At 37.3% G+C, this 22,724-nt stretch overlaps 2 long non-coding RNA genes across 3 annotated transcripts in view; one reads left to right on the top strand and one right to left on the bottom strand.

Annotated features, from left to right (window-relative positions):
* The window catches only part of LOC147577213 (uncharacterized), a 410,290-nt gene that overhangs the window by 64,573 nt on the left and 322,993 nt on the right, over nt 1–22,724 (bottom strand). The window lies entirely within an intron of this gene.
* Nucleotides 1–22,724, top strand: part of LOC147577214 (uncharacterized) — a 323,491-nt gene that overhangs the window by 299,842 nt on the left and 925 nt on the right. The window contains exon 2 of the long non-coding RNA XR_015240033.1: nt 14,125–14,210. This is a non-coding gene — a long non-coding RNA (uncharacterized LOC147577214). The remainder of the gene's footprint in view (nt 1–14,124; nt 14,211–22,724) is intronic.

Raw genomic sequence — 22,724 nt, 5'->3', positions numbered from 1 at the left:
AATAAAGAGAGCTTTATGGGCCACTGACAAGAATTTGGATTTCGTTACACATCGAATGGAAAGCTCATAGGGGTTGCATGCAGGGTAGTGACAGGATCTAACAAACATTAAAAATATATGGCAATTGCTATTATTTAAAACAATGAACTGAAAGGAAAGATAAGATAGAAATGAGAGATGCTAGCATGTATGTGTATTAGACTAGACTAAGGAGAGATGGTGGTGTTTTTAGACCAAGGTGGTAGCAACTAGTGACAGAAAAAGCTGCTGGATTTAAGACACATGTTGAGATTTGGTGACGATAGACGTTGAAGGTAAAATAAAGGACGTGTCAAAAATGCTCGGTTTCTGTTGAGGGAAAGTGCATCAATCTAGGTGCCTTTAATTAAGAAATTAAATTGTCCTTCATGCAACCCCTATCAATTATTACAAGTAGGGTAGTGATGTCTCCAACTATTACTGTTTCATTGTTTATTGTTCCCTTTAATTTTGTTAGTTTTCGCTTCATGTATTTTAAGTCTCTGCTGTTAGGTATATACACATACTGTTGTCTTCCTGGTAAACTGATCATTTTGTCCTTATAAAATATCTATCTCTAGAAACAATTTTTGTCTTAAAGTCTCTTTTTGTCTGATATTAATATAGCCCCCTAAGCTATTTTTTGATGAATGCTCTTATATTAATCTTTCCACCCCTTTACTTTAAATCTACTTGTGCCTTTAAAACTTAAGTGTCTTTTGTAAACAGCAAATACTTAGGTGGTTTTTAAATTCAGTTTCTAGTCTCTGCCATTTGGTTACAGTCTTACTCCATTTAATGTAACTACGGATAAAGTAGGATTTACATCAACTATTCACTTTCTGTAGGTCTTATGTCTCTTTGTGGTTCCTCTATTCCCTCATTACTGCCTTCTGTTGTGTTAAATAGATACTTTTTAGTATACCATTTTAATTTTCTTATTCGTATTTTTTGAGGGTTTGGTTTTGTGGTTGTCCTGAAGATTACAATTCGTATCTTAATCTAGTTTACATTGATATTCATTAGATTTCATTTCAATAGCATACAATAGTGTATTCCAATAGAGATCCATTCTTCCTCTTCCTTTGTATTATAATTATCATACAGATTACATTTTGTGCACTATAAGCCCATCCACACAGTTGTATAATTATTGCTCTATGTATTTGCTTTTAAATAAGATAGTAGAAAATAGTTACAAACAGAAAGACATTTATTCTTTCTTTTACTTTTACCTATATAGTTATGTTTATGGATGCTTTTTATTTCTTTATGTGGTTTCAAGTTACTGTCTAATGTCCTTTCAGCTTGAACTCTCTTTAGTGACTACGATAGGACACAATTACTACTGGCAGATTCCTTTAGTTTTTTTTTTTTTTCTTGTAATTCCTTCTTCATTTTTTGAAGAATAGTTTTGCTGGATATAGAATTCTTAGTTTATAGATTATTTTTTAATCTATATTAAATCTATGGCATCCCATTGCTTTCTGGACTCCACGGTTTCTGATAAGAAGTCAGCTTTTATTCTTATTGAGAAATGGTTTTATACAAGTTATTTTTCTTGCTTTCAAGATTTTGTCTCCATCTTTGTTCTCCATTAGACTATGAGATGTCTAGCTGTGACTTTTTGAGTGTATTTTACCTGGAGTTCATTGGTAATCCAATTGGTAGTCTCATCTGATGAGATTAATATTTTTCATCAAATTGGGGAAGTCTTTGACCACTGTTTCTTCAAAAACCTTTTCTGTCCTTTCTACTTTTTACTCACCTCGTGACATTCCCAATATGTGTATGTTGGAAGGCTTATTCATATCTCTCCAGTCTGTGGGGCCCTGTTCATTTTTTCGCTCCTTCTCTTTCTGCTCCTAACACTGGATAATTTCTCTTGAACTATCAAGTTTGATGATTCCTTCTCTTGCCTGCTACACTCTTGATTTTGAGTCCCTCTACTAAATTGTTCTTTTCTGTTATTGTGCCTTTCAACTACAGAACTAGTTCTATTTAGTTATTTATTTTTTTTAATTGTGTTGATCTCTTTTTACTATTCTTGGTAAGGTGCTGTTGTCATGTTTTTCATTATTTCCTTAGTTATTTTCATTCTTTAAACATTTATAATAGATTTAAAATCTTTTTGTACTAAAATGTGAGTCGCTAAGGGACGTTATTTTCAGAATCCTTTTTGCCATTTTATGTTGCACACTTCTTGTTTTGTTTTCATTTATTTATTTAAAAAATTTTTTTGCATGTCTCAAATATTTTTTTAAATTTTTTTAACGTTTATTTATTATTAAGAGACAGAGGGGCGCCTGGATGGCTCAGGTCATGATCTCACAGTCCGTGAGTTAGAGCCCCATATCAGGCTCTGTGCTGACAGCTCAGAGCCTGGAGCCTGTTTCAGATTCTGTGTCTCCCTCTCTCTCTGACCCTCCCCCATTCGTGCTCTATCTCTGTCTCAAAAATAAATAAACATTAAAAAAAAATTATTATTAAGAGAGTGTGAACAGGGGAGGGGCAGAGAGACCGGGAGACACAGAATCAGAAGCAGGCTCCAGGCTCTGAGCTGTCAGCACAGAGCCCGACGTGGGGCTCGAACTCAAAAACTGTGAGATCATGACCTGAGCCGAAGTCGGATGCTTAACTGACTGAGCTACCCAGGCGCCCCGTGTCTCAAAATTTTTGGTTGAGAACTGGACATTGTAACAACTTTGGTATCAAGTCCCCCCACCCAGATTTTTTTGTTAGTGTGATTTTGTTGTCATTGTTGTTTATCTCATTGCTGTGTATTTGTTCAGAGATTTACCTAGACTAATTCAATAGATTTTGTATTTCCTTCAATATGCAACGAACACTGCTGGATTTTTTTTTTTTAATAAAAAAAATTAAGTGTTTTTAATTTAAAATAATTCTTTAAAAATTTTTTTAATGTTTATTTATTTTTGAGAGACACAGAGACAGAATGCGAGTGGGTTAGGGGCAGAGAGAGAGGGAGACACAGAATCCGAAGCAGGCTCCAGGCTTTGAGCTGTCAGCACAGAACCTGACACGGGGCTCAAACTCACTAACCACGAGATCATGACATGAGCCGAAGTTGGATGCTCAACCAACCGAGCCACCCAAGCACCCCTAATTTAAAATAATTCTTATTTAGGGGCGCCTGGGTGGCGCAGTCGGTTAAGCGTCCGACTTCAGCCAGGTCACGATCTCGCGGTCCGTGAGTTCGAGCCCCGCGTCGGGCTCTGGGCTGATGGCTCGGAGCCTGGAGCCTGTTTCCGATTCTGTGTCTCCCTCTCTCTCTGCCCCTTCCCCGTTCATGCTCTGTCTCTCTCTGTCCCAAAAATAAATAAACGTTGAAAAAAAAAATTAAAAAAAAAATAAAATAAAATAATTCTTATTTAAAGTGTTAAACCAGGCTTCCTGTGAGTCACCCCTGATTCAGTGTAATTTAGTGGTCAGCCAATGCAATGTTTGATGAGAAGATGTCCTCAAATAACTTGCCTGTATATCTTCTACCTTTACCAAGGGGATCTGTACAAAGGCATCCCTTCAAACTTCAGGACATTTATAAGACAGCCTTAGCCTTAGCTTTCACTTTCTACTTGTTTAGGGCCTTATGTTTGGCCAGAATTTAATGGAGCTTTCTTCTTAACCAGGTCTTTCCAGAGCTGTGTGCATGCTCACACAGTCTTTTAGATGTTCAGAAATAGGTTGAAGCTTTTCAAATTTCCTGACAGCCATTTTGGTCGTGAAGATTTCCTTTTAAATTCTTGGTCAGGCTTTTTTGCTCCAACCGAAATAATAGTTTTAGGTAGTTGCAGGGTTGCTAGCAGATTGAAACTGCTTCAGTAATGACCTGGGGGTAGTACTCCTCCCCTCCCCACCCTGATTAGGCTGAAATAGGAGTTAAATAAAACGGCTGTAATAGCACAATAATAGAGATTTTCCGTGGAGCTGGATGTTCAAACATTGTATTGACTGTTTTGGAGATGGTGTTTCTTACAGAGCTACAAGAGTTCAGTCTTGTGAACTGGCTGCAAGACTTGGCTTTTTGAGGCTATTGCACCACTAGGGTACGGAGAGCAGGGGGATGGGAAGAACCCCGACTTAAAATGTCACACACACCCCCTGTCTAAAGAAGTTCAATAATTTCTCTTGCAGAGATGATTTTGTTTGTTCTTGTTCTGATCATCCCTGCTCACTCAGTTGCTGAAGAAGGCCGTCATTAGCATAAATAGTACAAGCTGGCTGAACACGATAGCCAACACTGGACAGAGGGGATACACAGTTTATCAGTCACGTTAACTCACAGCCCGTGGGAAGAGGACACTGTGTGCTCTGCGTGGTCACACAGAGGCTGTACTTGGAAATAGAGTCAAACAGAAGTAGCTGTGGGAGGTAGACTTTGTAATAATGGGGGGAGGTGGGCCTTGTTTCCTCTCAGGAAGATATGACTAGTTTGTTTGAACAATTTGGGTGGCTGGCTGGCTGGAAGGTGAAACCAGTTTGGTGGAGGGCCAGGTAGAGTGCAGCTGGTGCAGCTGATGTGGAATTACCTGGGCAGGAAACCTTCCTGGTTGGGCAGAGTGAGAGGCATGTCTGGTAAGAGGAGAGGAACAAATGGCTCAAGTTCCACGTGTCTTACACTATTTTAGGCCTGACAATACAGCTCAGTGGCTTTGGTTAATTTGGAGAGTTCTGTAAATGACTACTTTTAATTGTTGTGTCAGTATTTTTGTCTTTGTGTGTGAAAGAATGAGTAGTTGAGAGATTGTTACTTGGCCATTCTAAAAGTTAATCTCCAATTTTCCTTGATTTGAACATTAGAATTGGGGCATTTGCTTATGGAGGGCCTAGCATTAAATGGAATCAGCCATTGGGACTTTAGGAAAAAACCTTGATCAAAGTGATCTTTCTCAAAGGGCTGTCATTCTGCCTGGAATTTTTCCAATGTGCCAGTTCTTTGTGTAGACAAGACAGGAAGTAGGGACACACAAAACACATGTGGTGCATAAAGTTAAAACGTATTATTTTAAAATTATATTTTAAATTATTTAAAATGGAGTTTTCCCTCTGGGTGACTTGGTAAAAGTGAGAATCATTGCTGGTCTTCATATTATATATTTCAGAAATTCCTATGATAAGCATGTATCATTTGAATAGTCAGAGGGATGAAAAATCCCTTTTTAAAATTGTTGACAATTAATGATAATTTAGAGTCATGGCATAATGCCATTATCAGACATTAATAATCCAGTCAGGAATAATTTCTAAGAGAGGAAATATAACTTACGAGAAACAGCATGATATTTAGGGTAAGAATATCTCCGTGTCTTAATTCTTAATTCAGTATTTTTATTTTGTATTTGCGTCTTAGTTTCTATGTTTTTAAAAGTGGGAATGAGAAAACTGTATAGGGTTTTTGTAAGAATTAAATCAAATAATGCGTTAGAAAGTAGGCATTTAGTAAATTATCAGTACATGTTAGGTCATCTTTCCTTCCACAGCAGAAGTCAAGGAAGGCTGAACTGGCATTCGGTGGTAATATTCCGGTGCGTTGAGTGAAGAGAAGGGAAAGCTGTGTGAATTACGCACAGAACAGCCTCGTGGGGGACTCGGTGGTGGGCACTTGTTCAGAGAGAGGCGCACCAAGGTGTTCAAGACGTTGCAAAAGCCATCACTGATTTTATTTTTGAGATTTTACCCAGACCTGGCTTACTATCACTACACTGTAAATGAATGGATTTTGTTTTTCAGTTTTATCTTTTCGATCATACTCACTCTATCCTTACCTCACATTTACTCTAAAGTTACTCTATACTTCTATGTTTTACCTTATACTTCTTTCTTTTTCATTGTTGTAAGCGCTTAGGTCTTTGGCTTTTAATTATTCTACTATCAAAATACTACAAAATGTTTCTATAATTTCACTAGCTTTCTTTCCGTAGATATTTGTGTTTTCTGCACATTTTATGTAATTTTCCTAAATACACTAGGAATCCCATGGTGGATATCAGATGCCACATGCTTGGATCTTTTTTCCTTGCCTCTTTTACTTTTGCCATCATTGTTCATCTGACACAATGCCTTTGAGAGATAAATTTTTATTCATAATGAAAAATTTTATCTGTATATAGACTTACACTCTATTTGTATACAGATGAATGTGCCTGTATGTGGTATATAAGGTTACATATAGATATGATTCTAAAAATCATAAAGTACAACATGATAAAATTCTAGTTTAAGCTCTGCGTACTCTCTACACCAGTTGTCATTTGACTTGATTTCCAATTTTTAACTTTTCATATTACCAGTGAAAGGGTGTTTATAAATAAGATAGTAGAGACTTCAACATTTATTTCTCTACGTTAGCAAATTATTAAATATTATAATATTTAGTTTTAGGAACTGAGTCCAGTTTCAGGAACTGCGTAGTTTATAAAAATGTAGTATATATTCTTAAGAATTTAAGTCTGAAATACTAACAAAATTTAATTCTCAACTATATGTGCTTAATGTCACACAAAATTCCTATCTAAAGCTATTCTGTGCTGAGACTGTGGTCAAAGGATGAGAAATCCAGCAGCTTCTCTTGCTGCAGAAGATTAGGAATAAAAGCTCTAAATATGTTTCCCGAAGAAAAAGAAATAAACTGTATTCTAAAGGGTTGTGTGTTTTTTTCCCCCAGTAGGAAGAAAAGTAGCCCTGGAAAAACTTGCGAATGCTTTGTCCTTTCTGCAAAACTGTGAAAACACCAAAGCAGCTAGTTTACTCATCCTTGATTTCCCCAGATGGCTGAGTTCCCATTAACTCACCAGAGAATGAGATGCAGACCCAGTGCCTTTACATGTCATTTTGACAAGACATAATGTCCGATCTTGTTTGTGGACGCCTTTCCCTTCTATCTCAAGACTGCTTCACTACTGGTGGTCTGCCCGTGTGCAACACAGATGTTTCCCTCTCTCCACTGCATGCTTTATTTTTCAAGTAGCTTCGGCGAGCATATGTTTCCATGTGAGCCTGTTCCTTCCTTCTCCCAACACCTTCTTGTGCTACATAAACAATCCTCATCTGCCCCCTCAGATCTGGGGCACACGAGACTTTCACAGATGTCGATTTCTTTTTCAGCCTGTTTGCCTCTGGTGAACACGGTCTTCAGATAATGTCTCCCTTCCTTCTCTGTTCCAAATGACTCGGAATGCAGATTTTTTCCCTCCTTTCAACTCAGTTTCCTTCTGTGACCCCAGCATGTTTTCGTCCCCTTTCTTCTAAGTCTTTCTTTGTACTAGCTCTCCAGATGGGATCAAGGATGAGCTCTTCCTGCTCCTCGTTTTATTCTCCTTACAACTGTTTGGTTTGCAAGAACAGGAAGAGACAAACTTCACACGTTAAATATTTTACATGCATGGCCACCTATGTTTGTCTGAGTTGTTTCTTTGACTTTTGATTTTTTTTTCCATACTTCTATGTGGTTGCTTCTATGTGGTTTTTCATTTTTACGAGTTCATTGCAAAGAAGAACTCTGCAAATATATGTATAGAAGCCTATCACATATAATTACATATAAAACATCAGGGTAACAGTTACTTTAATATCAATTTTGTCTTCTTTTGCAAAAAAGGGATTTTAGCTTTTCTTTCACTTACCAACACGTATTGAGCATGTACTATGTGCCAGAAATTCCTCTGGGTAACAGCATTAGGATAGTAAAGAAAATAGAAACGGTCTTTTAATTCTTTCGTTAACATTTATTCATTTTTGAGAGACAGTGTGCGTGGGAGAGGGGCAGAGAGAGGGAGACACAGAATCTGAAGCAGATCCCAGGCTCCAAGCTTTCAGTGCGGAGCCCTATATGGGGCTCAAACCCACAGACTGTCAGAACATGACCTGAGCTGAAGTTGGACATGTAACCGACTGAACCACCCAGGCGCCCCAAAAAGGGTTCTCTTTTTAAGGAATTTATATTGTAGTATGACAGATAGATAATAAGCAAGTATATAAAAGATTAAGATAAATATGATAGGATGCCAACTGAGCTAAAATCTCAATGATAAAAAGGAGTCTGGATGCACAAATCAGGGTAAGTAGATTTCCACGGGGAAGAAACATGTGCAAAGTCCCTACAGAATGATTTGCAATGGCTTGGGTGACAAACAGAAGAGAGGTCACGTGACTGAGGGGTCATAATGTACATGGTGGAGAAGGGAAGACGGTGCTCGAGTAGAAGTCTGGGGCAAGATCATTTAGAGCTTTTGAAGGCAGAGTAAGAATTCTCACTTTTATTCCAAATACTCTGAGAAGCCATGGAAGCTTTAAAGCAGGAAGTCACATGATCCAAGTTACATTTCTGAAACATCACGTTGGTGCTGTGATAATTTCTCATAGTGCAGCGACAGATAAGGGAAAGGCCAGACATAGGATGTGGGCTCTTTTTTTTTTTTTTTAATTCTTTACATTTCATAATTTTTAAAGACCTCATTTAAAAGATAAAAACAGTTTTAGATTAACAAAATTGAAGAAAGGTACTGAGACTTACCATGTGTACCTTGCCCCCACACATGCATAGCCTCCTGCATTACTGTATCACTTATATGTGTTATATTAGTTATAACTTTTGAAACTAAATCGACATGTCATAATCACTCAAAGCCCATAACTTTCCCTATGCCTCGCTCTTGGCATTGTACATCCTATTGTTTTAGACAAATATATAATGACATTGTATCCATCAGAGCACCATACAGAGTATTTTCACTGCCCTAAAAAAATCTTCTGTGTTCCACACAGGAATCCTTTCCCCTTCTGCCCCGAAAAACCACCGAACTTTTTATTGTCTCCACAGTTTTGCCTCTTCTGCAATATCAAATACAGTTGACCCTCGAAAAACATGGGTTTGAACTATGCAGGTCCACCGATACATGGATTTTTTTTTTCTAAATATGGTATAGTAAATGTATTTTCTCTTATGATTCTCTTAATATGTTCTCTAACTTATTGTAAGCATGTATTATATCATACATATAACAAAGAAGGTGTGTTACTAGACTGTTTATGTTCTTGATAAGTCTCTGGTCAGAAGTAGGCGGAGTTTTTAGGGGAGTCAAAAGTTATACATGGATTTCGAACTGTGCAGGGGGGTGGTGCTTCTAAACCCCCCTCACTGTTCAAGGATCAACTGAGTTGGTATCATGATATGTAGCTTGTCAGACTGGTTTCTTTCACTTAGTAATACACATTTCAGGTTCCTTCATACCTTCTCATAACTTGACAGCTCATTTCTTTTTAGCACTGAAGAGTATTCCACTGTCCGAGTGTCCTATGTTTTCTAGTTAACAGCCTTCGTGGTGATCACCCATCAAATGATTTCAGAGAAGATTTTGGGTAACTCTCGTGTTTTTTCCATCTAGCCTTTTAATCCGCCTGCAGTATTTTTAGAATGATGATTACCTCTCCATATGTCAATCTCTTACTTGGGCATACAGAGGTTTCTGAAATTTTACCCTTGAGCCTCTTTCCTTACATCAGAATGTTCCCCTCCCATCACCGGCATATTGCACTGTAACCCTCAGCTCTACGGAACCATGTCCTGTTTCTTCACCAGGCCTTGCTAGTCCCCTCTGCACATCCTGCTCCCTCCCCTTGGAATGATCTTCTTGCCACACTGTTTGGGAAGTATCTATCCCCACCCCCACAGAGCTTTCTCTATGCTGCCTTGCTGACCACCTTGTATATGGGCTCTCCCTGTACTCTGCAAGGCTTCTTCTTTTTTTTTTTTAAGTTTTATTTTTGAAAGAGATAGTGTGTGAATGGCGGAGGGGCAGAGAGAGAATCCCAAGCAGGCTCCAGGCTCAGAGCTGTCACCACAGATCCCCACAAGGGGCTTGAACTCACAAACTGTGAGATCATGACCAGAGACGAAGTCAGACACTAAACCAACTGAGCCACCCTAACGCCCCTGCACAGCCTTGTTATAAAAGTTCCCAAACATGGGGCGCCTGGGTGGCTCAGCTGGTTGAGCATCATGTTCTCTCTCTCTCTCTCAAAAAAAAAAAAAAAAAAAAAAAAAAAAAAAAAAAAAAAAAAAACATTAAAAAAAAATTAAAGCTCCCAGACATAAATAATATTTAAGAATTTGTAGAGAAGACTGGGAAACCTGTTAAGGACAAACATTAGGAAGGGGCTTGAGGGCAGGTTAAGGATTTGTTGACTTTAAAGACTGTGAAAGAGGTCACCTCTGTGGCTCAGTCAGTTGAACGTCTGACTTCGGCTCAGGTCATGATCTCACAGTTCATGGGTTCAAGCCCTGCATCGGGCTCTGTGCTGACAGCTCAGAGCCTGGAGCCTGCTTCACATTCTATGTCTCCCTCTCTCTCTGCCCCTCCCCTGCTTGCACTCTGTCTCTCAAAAATCAGTAAAACATTAAAAAAAAAAAACTTTAAAGATTGTGGAGGGACTCTTGAAGAATTCCAGTATGAGGGTAACAAGATCAGATTTGCCCTTCAGAAACTTCACTCTGGCCATATACTGGCAAGAGGAGCAGGTGGGATGACAAAATGAGACTGGAAGCCGGCTGTTGCATTAGGCTGGATGGGACACGATGGAAGCTTAAAGCCTTCCCCTGCACACACACACAACTAACGGTGGAAACAGAGACAAAAGGATGGGTTTGGAAAGACTTAAACAGTTCCTAACCAATGAGCAGTATGTAGGGGACAGAAATTCAGTAAGAGGAAGTGAAGGGACAACAGAATCAAGGCTCCCTCCCATTTCCGTTGAGTATCGGGGAGGATAGTGGCACAATTCCCTAATGTTGGCACGTGGGATACACATTGGGGAGGGTATGTCTTCACCCATTTCAATAACACTCCTCAATTTTTTCATGTGCCAACACTGTATTTTCCATATGACAAATTAATCATTGGTTCTCTCTCTCTCTCTCTCTCTCTCTCTCTCTCTCTCTCTCTCTCTCTCGTTTTGCCTTTAGTTTGCCTTATTACAATTTAAGTTTTCCTTTTTTAATACAAATTAACTTTGGATCTCCTAACTAGCTGTAGTAGTGCCCAAGGGGAAGTGAGGCGTTTCCTAACTTCGTACTCTATTCCTACAGCTGGAATAGCAGCGTTCCCTAGTGGGCAGGGCTATGGTAGGAGCCAGCTGGATGAGCTGGGGAACGCACTGCTTGGGGACTCAGAAGAAATCAAGGCAGGGGCGCATACGGATTTGGGTTTTTCCCCCCACTACCTCACCATCTCATCATGTCTCTGTTGTCCTACTACCTAACACTTTGATTTCCACTTGATAGATACCCAGTAACTATTCCCTTACTATTTCATATTTCCCTCACAAATGGGCCATAGGAAGCTGTCTTCAACTGATGAAAAGAAGCTTTAGATTCTTCAGAGCACGTGAAGCTTTGCCAGTTTTTTTGTTGTCGTTTTTTAGTAAACTTCCTCTTTTGCCAGGGATTTTTCTTAAACTGAAAAAAAAAAAAAAACCCACACTGAGCTTTATTTACAAAGAGTACATGCTCTTTTTTTTTTTTAATTGTTTTGTATCCCCCAACTTAAGTTTGAATTTGACTCCATAAATGAACTTGTCCATTTAAGACGTTTTGCGAGCATTTTCAGAGTATGAATGACATTTACTCTAATAGGAGAAAGCAGGGGATTTGGTAACATAAACTAAGACATCATTGCCAAATCATTCGCATTCATTTAAAAATACATTTAACAAATATGTATTGAGCATCTGTAAGGTCCCAAAGCACAAAATCGCTGGCCTGAAGGAGCCTGCATTCTAGAAGGGAAAAGCAGATAATTAACCAAATAAAGGCTAAAGTAAAAGATAAGGCAGGAAGGGGAACAGTCCTGCTTTATGACTGTTGTGTCAGCATATTTATCAATAGCATCCTTCTCGCTTTCCAATTGTGCCAATTGGAAAATAAATTATATGGTCAAACTAGGCACTGGGGTGTTAGATGGGGAGAAGTTGCAATTTTAGCTAGAGTAGCCAGGCAAGGCCTCACAGAGAAAAATGACATTTAAGAACTGAAGAAGAAGAAGAGAGGAAGACTGCAGACATCTCGGGGATGGTTTGCAGCCAGAAGGAACAGCAGGTACAGAGACCCTGTAGTGCATGCATACCTGGTGTGTTTCAGGAACAAGACAAAAGGCACCATCGCTGAAAGAGAGGATTAAGGATGAGAGTAGACGTGGATGGGAAGTAAGAAGTAAGTGAAAGTTAGGGTGGGCAGACCTAAAGCCTTTTGGATCCTTGTACCCTGGATGAGGTGGAAGCCATTGCAGGAGTTACTTGTTCTGATTTATATTTTAGTAGGATCATTGTGCCTGCTGTGTGGAGAAGACTGTAGAGAAGGGGTAAATGCAAGGAGACTTAGAAGCATCCAGACTGGAAATGTTGGTGGCTCAAAATGGAATGGTAGTGGTTAAAAGAATCAGAAATGGTTGGATTCCTGAATATGTGCATATAAGTAAAAGGAACGAGTCAAATGTGCTTTTGAGTTTAGGCTTTGAGCCACTAGAGGAATGGGGTTCTTTTCTCACTGACATGGAAAAACTGTGAGATTAGAGTAGGTTTGGTGACAAATTGAGAATCTCAGTATTAGATATATTAAATTTGAGATGTCCATTCACATCTATGTGGATGTCAAGTAGGTAAGGTCAACTAGAGAATCATTAATTATACAGATAATATTAAGAGCCAGGACATTAGGGGTGTCTGAGTGTCTCAGTGGGTTAAGCATCTGACTTCAGCTCAGGTCAGGATCTCACAGTTCGTGGGTTCGAGCCCCACTTTGGGCTCTATGCTGACTGCTCAGAGCCTGGAGCCAGCTTCGGTTTCTGTGTCTTTCTCTCTCTCTCTGCCCCTCCCCTGCTCTCTTCTGTCTCTCTCTCTCAAAAATAAATAAACCTTAAAAAAATAAAGAGTCACGACACTAGATGAAATCACAAACAATGGTAAAAATAGGAAAGAAAAGGTGTTTAAGGATCGATCCCTGGAATACTTCTCTGATTACAGGTTAAGGAGATATGAAAGAATAATCAAAATAAAGATATTTTCAGACAGGTTGACAACAATCCTCAAGTGGTAGGATTATGAATATTTTTTCTATTTTTTCTACTTTCTAAAATTAGTGGGCAATACATTTTTGTATTTTTATAATTTGATTTATACTCAGTAAAACAGTTTGTAGTTCAGTGAGTTTTTATAATTTATATAAGCTTTTATACTAGCATCCAAATGAGATATAGAATACTTCCATTACCTCCCAAACCCTCTTATGGGCCTTTCTGATCGATATCCACCCCCAAACTAATGTAACAATTTTCTGACTTCTATCACTGTAGATTGTTTTGCTTTTCCTCAGCATAATGTCTACAATGTACATAATTATGCTTTGTCGTATGTATCAGTTATTGTTCTTATTTACTCCCGGGTAGTGTTCTTTGTATGAATAAAACATGATTAGTTTATCATTCTTCTGATGAGCATTTGGGTTGTTTCCAGCTTTAGGCTATTTTGAATAAGACTGCTATGGACATGATTGTACAAACTTTTTTGTGGATGTGTGTTTGCATTTTGTTTGGATAGTTACCTAGGAGTAGAATTGTTGGACAGAGGGTTGATGTAATCTAACTTTATAAGAAATAGCCAACAAGTTTTGAAAACCAAGGATACCATTTTACAATCCACATATAATACATTTGACACAGGAAATAGGGCAAATATTTTAGAAAACAACTAAAACTGAGAATTACATAATTTTAATATTCATTATACTCTTTAATACATATCCCTGCTCTAAAATCTTGTCAAAATACTCTAAGTGGTAGTTTTTGAATGTCTTAGCAATGTATAGAAAATGCAGATTGATAAGTACTGCTGGGATGGTCTCTGAAGAGATTGTTCACTACTTAACTAAGTATTATACGCAAGTCGATTTAATAAACTCTTGGCTCAAGCAGAGATGAGAAGGAACTTTCTCAGTTCCCTGGCTTAGGTGAGAAGTTACATTCCTAACTTCAGTGATCCTAGGCTGTGCTCTGTACCCATCTTTCAACTTCTTCCCCCCCTTTTTTTTTATTCCAGCTTGACCCATTTGAATGAAAGTATTTAAGACCTAGAGACTGAGTAATACAGACAACCAGGAGAAAGATCTTCCTCACTGACTAGTGGTAAGAAGAACTATAGAAGGTTCCGTTGTTAAAACAGGAGGGGCTGCAGCAGCTGAGGGAAATTAAGCAGAGTACCTCGGGTCTCATTACTGTCTTATCATGACATGTCAGGATAAGAATGTGCCTTCAGATGTGTTTATTTAAACACCCCAATGCTCCAGTGTATTTTAATTTTTCAGTATTTAAATGTGGCTATTTTAATGAGGTTACAGTTTCGATAAATACCAAAAGTTGAATGTTAATTACCATGAGGTCTTAAGCTCTGTACTCTACATAAAACTCAGGGAGAGCCTGTCCTGTGCAGTTTAAATCACTAGTTAGACTTGAATTTCTACCTAGAAACAGAGTAGCCAAAGTGTTAAATCAGTAGGAAGGGAGGGGCTTTCGCCCATGCCCCCCAGGTACACTTCATGTGTCTGGAGATGTTTTTCATTGCTACAACTTGGGGGCAGGTGCTATTGGTATCTAATGCATAGAGGTCAGGGATACTGCTAAAAATCCCACAATGCCCAAGACAGCCCCCCAACAGTAAGGAGTTACCTAGCTCAAAATGTCAATCACGCCACTGCTGAGAAACCTTGTGTTAAAAAATATGTGTAGGTCTGAGGAGAATACACTTAAAATTACAGACCTGATGTTATTTGCATATTAGGAGATTGGGGTGTAAAACCTATTAACTAAAAAAGACCTGGCCTAGGACATTACCCTAGAGGGTAGGACCAATATAAGTAGAAAAAAATTTTTTTAAATGTATGGCGAGTTTTGCTTTGGTTTTAGGGATTTGGAAATGAAGATTCCAGAGGAAATACTGGGGTGTCAGTCAAGCTCTAAGGGCAGGGCAAGTTGCTATTTTAACTTAATCTTAGGGCACAGCACCTTACTAAAATCTGAGAGCATGTTCTCTGAACCACACTCTTGAAGTATTTCCTGTCTCATTACTGTCTATCATGACATGCTCTTTTTTCTCTTTTATTTCTTTAAGTTTATTTTTTCATTTGAGAGGGAGAGCAAGTGTGACCGGGAGAGGGGCAGAGAGAGAGAGAATCCCAAGCAGGCTGTCTACTGTGAGAATAGAGCCTGATGCTGGGTTCGAACTCACCAATGCTGAGATCATTATCTGAGACAAAATCAAAAGTTAGATGCTTAGCCAAATGCGCTTCCCAGTGTCCCTCTTCTAACACTATGATAAACTCAAAATTGTTATTGTTGTTTACTATCTGTTCATCCCATCAGACTATTAGTTCCATGAAAGGATCTATAAATATATATATACACACATATTTTGCATGCCCAGCTCCTACCATTATAAAAGTCATCAGTAAATATTGGTACTTTTGAGTTACATGAATAAATTAAACATTTAATAGAGTTTTAATTCTCACTAAAATCTATGTATATTTAGCATCCCAGAACCTTCATTTCTTATACCATCTAAAAGCAACTTTTCCTGAGAAGTTTCATACATTCCTTCTTCTAAGTAAGAAAAATTCAGCTCAAAAACACTGTTCCTGTCTTTGTTTTTGAGAAGAGAAAACAAAAATAAGTCTTTGTGAATGTGGGAAGGTGTTAGCTTTGAAGAGAAGTATGGGCAATTTACCTACCTGATGAGGAGGAAGATGGAGTATATAGAAAGGTTCAGTAAGAGAAGAGGGATATGACTCATTGTACCTCTAATTTCCCAACAAATAAGAAATGATTCCTACCTTCAGGGATCTCAGAGCAGGGATTCTGGTTTAAGATGGCAACATAAGAGGCTCCTGAACTTACCTCTTCCCCCAGACACACCAAATCTACAACTATGTATGGAATAATTCATTCTGAAAGAAATCCAGAAACTAGCTGAGTGACTCTTACACATCAAATGAAGGAGAAAAACACACACACATCAAAATGGGTCACCAGTGTCTGGAAAACAAGTTTGTGCATGTATCTGGAGCCCCACATTTTGTGGCTGAAGACCAGAAGACACATCCCTTGATAGCCTGGCTCTGTTAACCAGCAGTGCTGTGTTCTTGGGTTAGTGGGATTGTGGCAAGCAAAGAGACAGTCAGTGGCTGGCTATCCCTCCAAGAGTCAGCATAGAGGGAGTGGGGAGAGTAGATAGAGGAACCTATCTCCTATTCCTTTCCTAAAAGAGGTCTATTTGCATACTTAAAAGCCACTTCCAGAGGATCTGTCTTCCATTTAGCCTGCATCTATGTGCTGAGTGAGGTCTTCCCCCTTTGCAATGCTAACAAGTCTTGGCACACCCTCAATTACTGGGAACCACTAAAAACAAACAGGGCTGTTTGGACAATCACAAAGTTTTGAGAGACAACAAAGAGCTAGGGTTGGGTTGAACAAGTTTCATTTCCTACACATCTTCCAGACTGGGAGAGCTAGCTGTTTAATCTTTAAACACACACACACACATACACCCAGATGAAAAAACAGAGCATATGTTCCAAAAGAAAGAACAAGAATAAACCCCAGAAACAGAACTTAATGAAATGGAGATAAGTGATTTACCTGGTAAAGAGTTTAAAGTTTATAAAGATGGTCACCAAGGTCAAAAGACCAATGCATGGACAAAATGAAAATTTCAACAAAGAAATTGAAAATATAAGAAAGCATTAAAGCAGAAATTATAGAGGAATACAATACCTGAACTGAAAAAATCAATAGAAGGGTTCAGTAGCAGATTAGATGAAGTGGAAGAAAAGATCAATGAACTCAAAGAGCAATGGACTTCGATCAGAGAAGAAAAAAGAAAAAAAAAAATGCAGTGAAGATAGCTTAAGGGATTTATGCAACATCATCAAACAGATCAATTTTCACATTATAGGAGTCCTAGAAGGAGAAGATAGAAAAGGGCAAAAAGCTTATTTGAAGAAATAATGGTTGAAAGTTTCCTAACCTGGGGGAATGGGGGGAAGAAAACCAGATCCAGGAATTCCAGAGAGCTCCAAATAAGATAAATTCAAAGACTCACACTTGGACACGTTATAATTGTTAAAAGTTAAAGACAAGAAGATAATCTTAAAGGCAACAAAAGTAGCTGTTTATAAGGGAACCCCTATAAGACTGTCAGCAGATCTTTCAGCAGAAGCTTTGAAGACCAGAAGGAGTGGTGCAATATATTCAAAGTGCTAAAGGAAAAAACTTTCCAACTGAGAATACTCTACCTGGTAAAGTTGTCTTTCAAAATTGAAGAAAAGATAAAAAGTTTTGCAGACAAGTAAAAGCTAAAGGAATTCATTACCAATAGACTGGACTTATAAGAAATGATACAGGGAATTAGTCACGCTGAATTAAAGGGACACTAATTGGCAACAAGAAAATATAAAAGTATAAATCTCATTGGTAAAGGTAAATATTAAATTAAGGATATTCTAATGTTGTAATAGTGGTGGGAACAGTATTTATAAATCTAATATGAAAATGAAAAGACAAAAGTCACAAAACTATACCCACAATAATTTGTTAGTGAATATAAAGGTAAATAACTGTGATGTAAAAATGTAGAGCTTTAATATGTGTTTAAATGTAAGTTGCTATCAATTTAAAATAGACTGTTACAAATATATGTTGTTTTTTTTCAATATATGAAGTTTATCGTCAAATTGGTTTCCATACAACACCCAGTGCTCATCCCAAAAGGTGCCCTCCTCAATACCCATCCCCCACCCTCCCCTCCCTCCCACCCCCCATCAACCCTCTGTTTGTTCTCAGTTTTTAACAGTCTCTTATGCTTTGGCTCTCTCCCACTCTAACCTCTTTTTTTTTTTCCTTCCCCTCCCCCATGGGTTTCTGTTAAGTTTCTCAGGATCCACGTAAGAGTGAAAACATATGGTATCTGTCTTTCTCTGTATGGCTTATTTCACTTAGCATCATACTCTCCAGTTCCATCCACGTTGCTACAAAGGGCCATATTTCATTCTTTCTCATTGCCACGTAGTACTCCATTGTGTATATAAACCACAATTTCTTTATCCATTCATCAGTTGATGGACATTTAGGCTCTTTCCATAATTTGGCTATTGTTGAGAGTGCTGCTTAAATATATGTTTTATATAAGCTTCATGGTAACTACAAAGGAAAGAATTTTAAGCATATTAGAACAGAATATCATCAAATCACGAAGAGAGCAAGAGATAAAGGGGCAAGGGAACTGTAGAATAGCCAGAAAAAAAATGAAGAAAGTGACAATAATAAGGACCTATCATACCTATCAATAATTGCTTTAAATGTAAATGGAAGAGATTCTACAATACACAGAGTGGCTGAATGGATTAAAAAACAAACAAGAACCAATTGCCACCTAAAAGAGATTCACTTCAGCTTTAAGGATACACATAAATTGAAAATAAAGAGATGGAGAAAGATATTCTATGCAAAAGGAAATGAAAAGAAAGCAGAAGTAGCTATACTTATATCAGACCAAGTTGACTTCAAGATTTCAATAATAAGTCTTATATAAGGATAAAGGGATCAATCCAACAAGAGGCTATAACATTTGTAAGTATTTATGTATCCAACACAGGATTACCTAAATATATAAAGCAAATATTAATAGACCTATAGGCTGAAATAGACAGCAATATTATAACAGTGGGTGAATTTAATACCCTGCTTTCAACAATGCATAGATCATCCAGACAGAACATCAGTAAGGAAATATAGGACTTTACTCATTAGACCAAATAGACCTAAAAGACATCTATAGAATATTCCATCCAAAACCAGAAGAATACACATTCTTCAACTGCACATGGAACATTTTCCATGGTGGATCATATGATAGGCCACAAAACAAATCTTAACACATTTAAGAAGAATGAAATCATACCAACCATCTTTTTTGACCATCATGGTATGAAACTAGAACCAACAAGAGAAAAGTGAGACCTAGAAATTAAACAACACACTTTTTTTTAAGTTTATTCATTTAATTAGAGACTTCAAGTGGGGGAGGGGCAGAGACAAAGAAAGAATCCTAAGCATACTCTTCACCATCAGTGTGGAGCCCCATTCAGGGCTTGAACTCATGAACCTGGAGGCCAGGACCTGAGCCAATATTGGATGCTTAACAGACTGAGCCACCCAGGTGCCTCCTACACAACACACTTCTAAACAACCAGTAGGTGAAAGAAGAAATCAAAATGGAAGTAACTTATCCAGAAACATATGACCATAAAAACAAATACTGTGGGACGCAGCAAAAGCAGTTCTGAAAGTGTATAGCAATAAATGCATATATTAGGAAATTAGATCAAGTAAACAATCTAACTTTACAACTCAAGGAACTAGAAAAAATCTTCAGTTACAAAGTTAGTAGGAGGAAGGGAATAATAAGGATCAGGGCAGAAATAAATGAACTAGAGACCAGACAAAAAGAATAGAAAAGAAAAACAAAATTGACAAACCTTTAGCTAGACTAAGAAAAAAAAGGAGTCTAATAAACTTAGAAATGAAAGCGGAGACATTATAGCTTATAGTACAGTAAGGCATAAAATCATATGAGACTACTATGAACAATTAAATGCCAACAAATTACATAACCTAGAATAAAGGGATACATTTTTAGAAACACACAATTTACCAAGACTGAATCAGGCAGAAAAAGAAAATCTGAACGGAGCAATAATGCATAAAGAGATTGAATTAGTAGTCAAAAACTCTCAACAGGAAACTTCAGGACCAGATGGCTTCACTGGAGAATTCTACCAATTCAAAGAATAATTAACACCAATCCTCCTCAAACTCTTCCAAAATATTGAAGTGGAGGGAGCATCTCCACACACATTCTATGAGGCCAGATACCAAAACCAGATACGGATACCACAAGAAAAGAAAACCACAGATCAATATTCCTGATGAATATAGATTTAAAAATTCTCAACAAATTATTAGTAAACTAACAAATTCAAGACCATAGTATAAGGATTATACACCATGACCAAGTGGGATTTATCCCTGGGATGCAAGAATGGTTCAACATATAAAAATCAATAAATGTACTACATTATATCAATAAAATGAAAGATTAAAATCACACAATTGTTTTAGTAGATGCGTAAAAAGTTAACAGGATACAACATCCTTTCATGATAAAACTCCTTAACAGATTGGGTATAGAAGAAACTAATGGTTAACATAATGCTCAATGGAGATAAGTTGAAAGTGTTTTCCCCTAAGATCAAGAATAAGGAAAAGATGCTCAGTCTCATCAGTTCTATTCAATATATTACTGGAAGTTCAAGCTAGAGCAATTAGGCAAGACAAAGGGAAAAAAAAGGCATCTCACTAGGAAAGGATGAATTAAAATTGTCCTTTTTTTCATGAAGATGAGATCCTATTTCTAGAATATCACAAAGAATCCTTTAAAAAACTATTAATCAATTGTAGTTAAGCAGCAGGATATAAAATCAGCATACAGAAATTAATTGCATTAATTTTCACTAACAATGACACATCTGAAAAAAATAAAAATCATTTCATTCACAATAGTATTAAAAACAATAAAATACTTAGGAATAACTTTAACCAAGGAAGTAAAAGATTTATACAATGAAAACTACAAAACCTAGCTGTAAAAAATCAAAGACACAAACAGGTGGAAAGATATCCCATATTCATGGATTGGAAGAATACTGTTAAGTGGCCATGCTACCCAAAGCCATCTACAGATTCAATGGAATCCCCATCAAAATACATAGGCATTCTTCACAGAAATAATCCTAAAAATTGTGTGGAACCACAGAAGACCCCAAATAGTCAAAGCAATCCTGAAAGAAAGAAACAAAGTTGGAGATATCATGCTTCTAGATGTCAAACTATGCTACAAAGCCATAATAATAAAAACAGTATGATACTGGCACAAAAATAGACACATTGACCAATGGAACAAAACAGCCTGGAGTCAAACCCTGGCATATACAGCTAACTAATATTTGACAAGGGAGCCTAGAATATCCAATGTAGAAAAGATATCTCTTCAAGAAGTGGTGCTGGGAAACTGGAGAAACACATACAGAACTTGAAATGCATCAAAGACTTAAACATAAGACCTGATAACCTAAAACTTCTGAAATAAAACATAGGAAAGAAGCTCAGTGAGATGTCTTGGCAATATTTGGGGGGGAAACAATGCCAAAAACACACACAACAAAAGAAAAACTTTCAACAAATGGGAATACATCAAACTCAAAAGCTTCTGCACAGCAAGCAAATAAAAAAATGAAAAGGCAACCTACAGAATGGGAGAAAATATTTGTATATCTTATCTCAAAAGGGTTAATATCTAAAAATATATTTAAAAATACCTACAACTCAATAGCAAAACAAACAACTTGTTAAAGATGGGGAAAGGACCTGAATAAACATTTTTTCAAAGAAAACCTACAACTGGCCAACATATACCTGAAAAGTTGCTCAACATCACTAATCATCAGGAAAATGCAAATGAAAACCATAATAAAATATTAGGATAACCATTGTAATTGGAATGACCTAAGAAAAAAAGACTGTTGGCAAGGCTGTACAAAAGAGGGAACTTTGTGCACTGTTAGGAATGTAAATTGTTACAGTCATTATGGAAAACAGTATGGAGGATCCTCAATACAAAATAGAACTACCATTTGATCTGGCAAATTTACTTCTGGATATATATAAAGGGAATGAAGTCACTATCTTGAAAATATTTATGCCCCTTCATGTTCATTGCAGCATTATTTACAATAGCTAAGGCATGGATATAACCATTGACAGATGAATGAAGAAAGTATATACCTACATTTTGTGCACACACATACACATAAATATTATTCAGTCATAAAAAAAAGGAAATCCAGCATGGATGAACCTTGAGGGAATTATGCTAAGTGAAATGAGTGAAAGACATACTTGGTGATCTGACTTATATGTGGAATCTAAAAAAGAAAGCATTTCATAGATATAGAGAACAGATTGGTGATTGCCAGATTTGGGGTGTGGGAGAAATGGGTGAAAGGCACTTATAAAGAAGTCATAGGAAGGTGATGCAGAGCATGGTGACTAAAGTTGGCAATGCTGCATTTTGTATGTGAAAATTGTTACTAGAGTAAATCTTAAAGTTCTCATCACAAGGAAAACGTAACAATGTGTGGTGATGATTAAACTGAGTATGGTAATCATTTTACAATATATAAGTATATGAAACACCATGTTGTACAACTAAATCTCATGCAATGTTATATGTCAAGTATATCTCAATAAAACTGAAAAAAAAGGAAAATCATAAATTGACAATGTAGCAGGACTACTTGAAGAAGCTCCTTATTGATTATGTGTAGATACGTTCATTATTGTGTCATCTGGCATATTTTTCTCTTCCTGGGCTCTTTGAAAGATAATAGGAGTTTAGATCTACATGTTCTCAACTTGAGAGTGTGTCTCAAGAGTAAACAGGGTAAGAAACAGACCTCAGAAGAAGCTTGGAAGTATGGGGTTAGAAGAACCAGTAGTAATAAATGAGCTAAGGGGAAAGGATGCATT

The sequence above is a fragment of the Puma concolor genome, chromosome C2, assembly GCF_028749965.1.
Source record: "Puma concolor isolate L17-30 chromosome C2, mPumCon1.1.hap2, whole genome shotgun sequence".
NCBI classification, from domain to species: Eukaryota; Metazoa; Chordata; class Mammalia; order Carnivora; family Felidae; genus Puma; species Puma concolor.
This window is presented reverse-complemented; position numbering and strand designations above follow the sequence as displayed.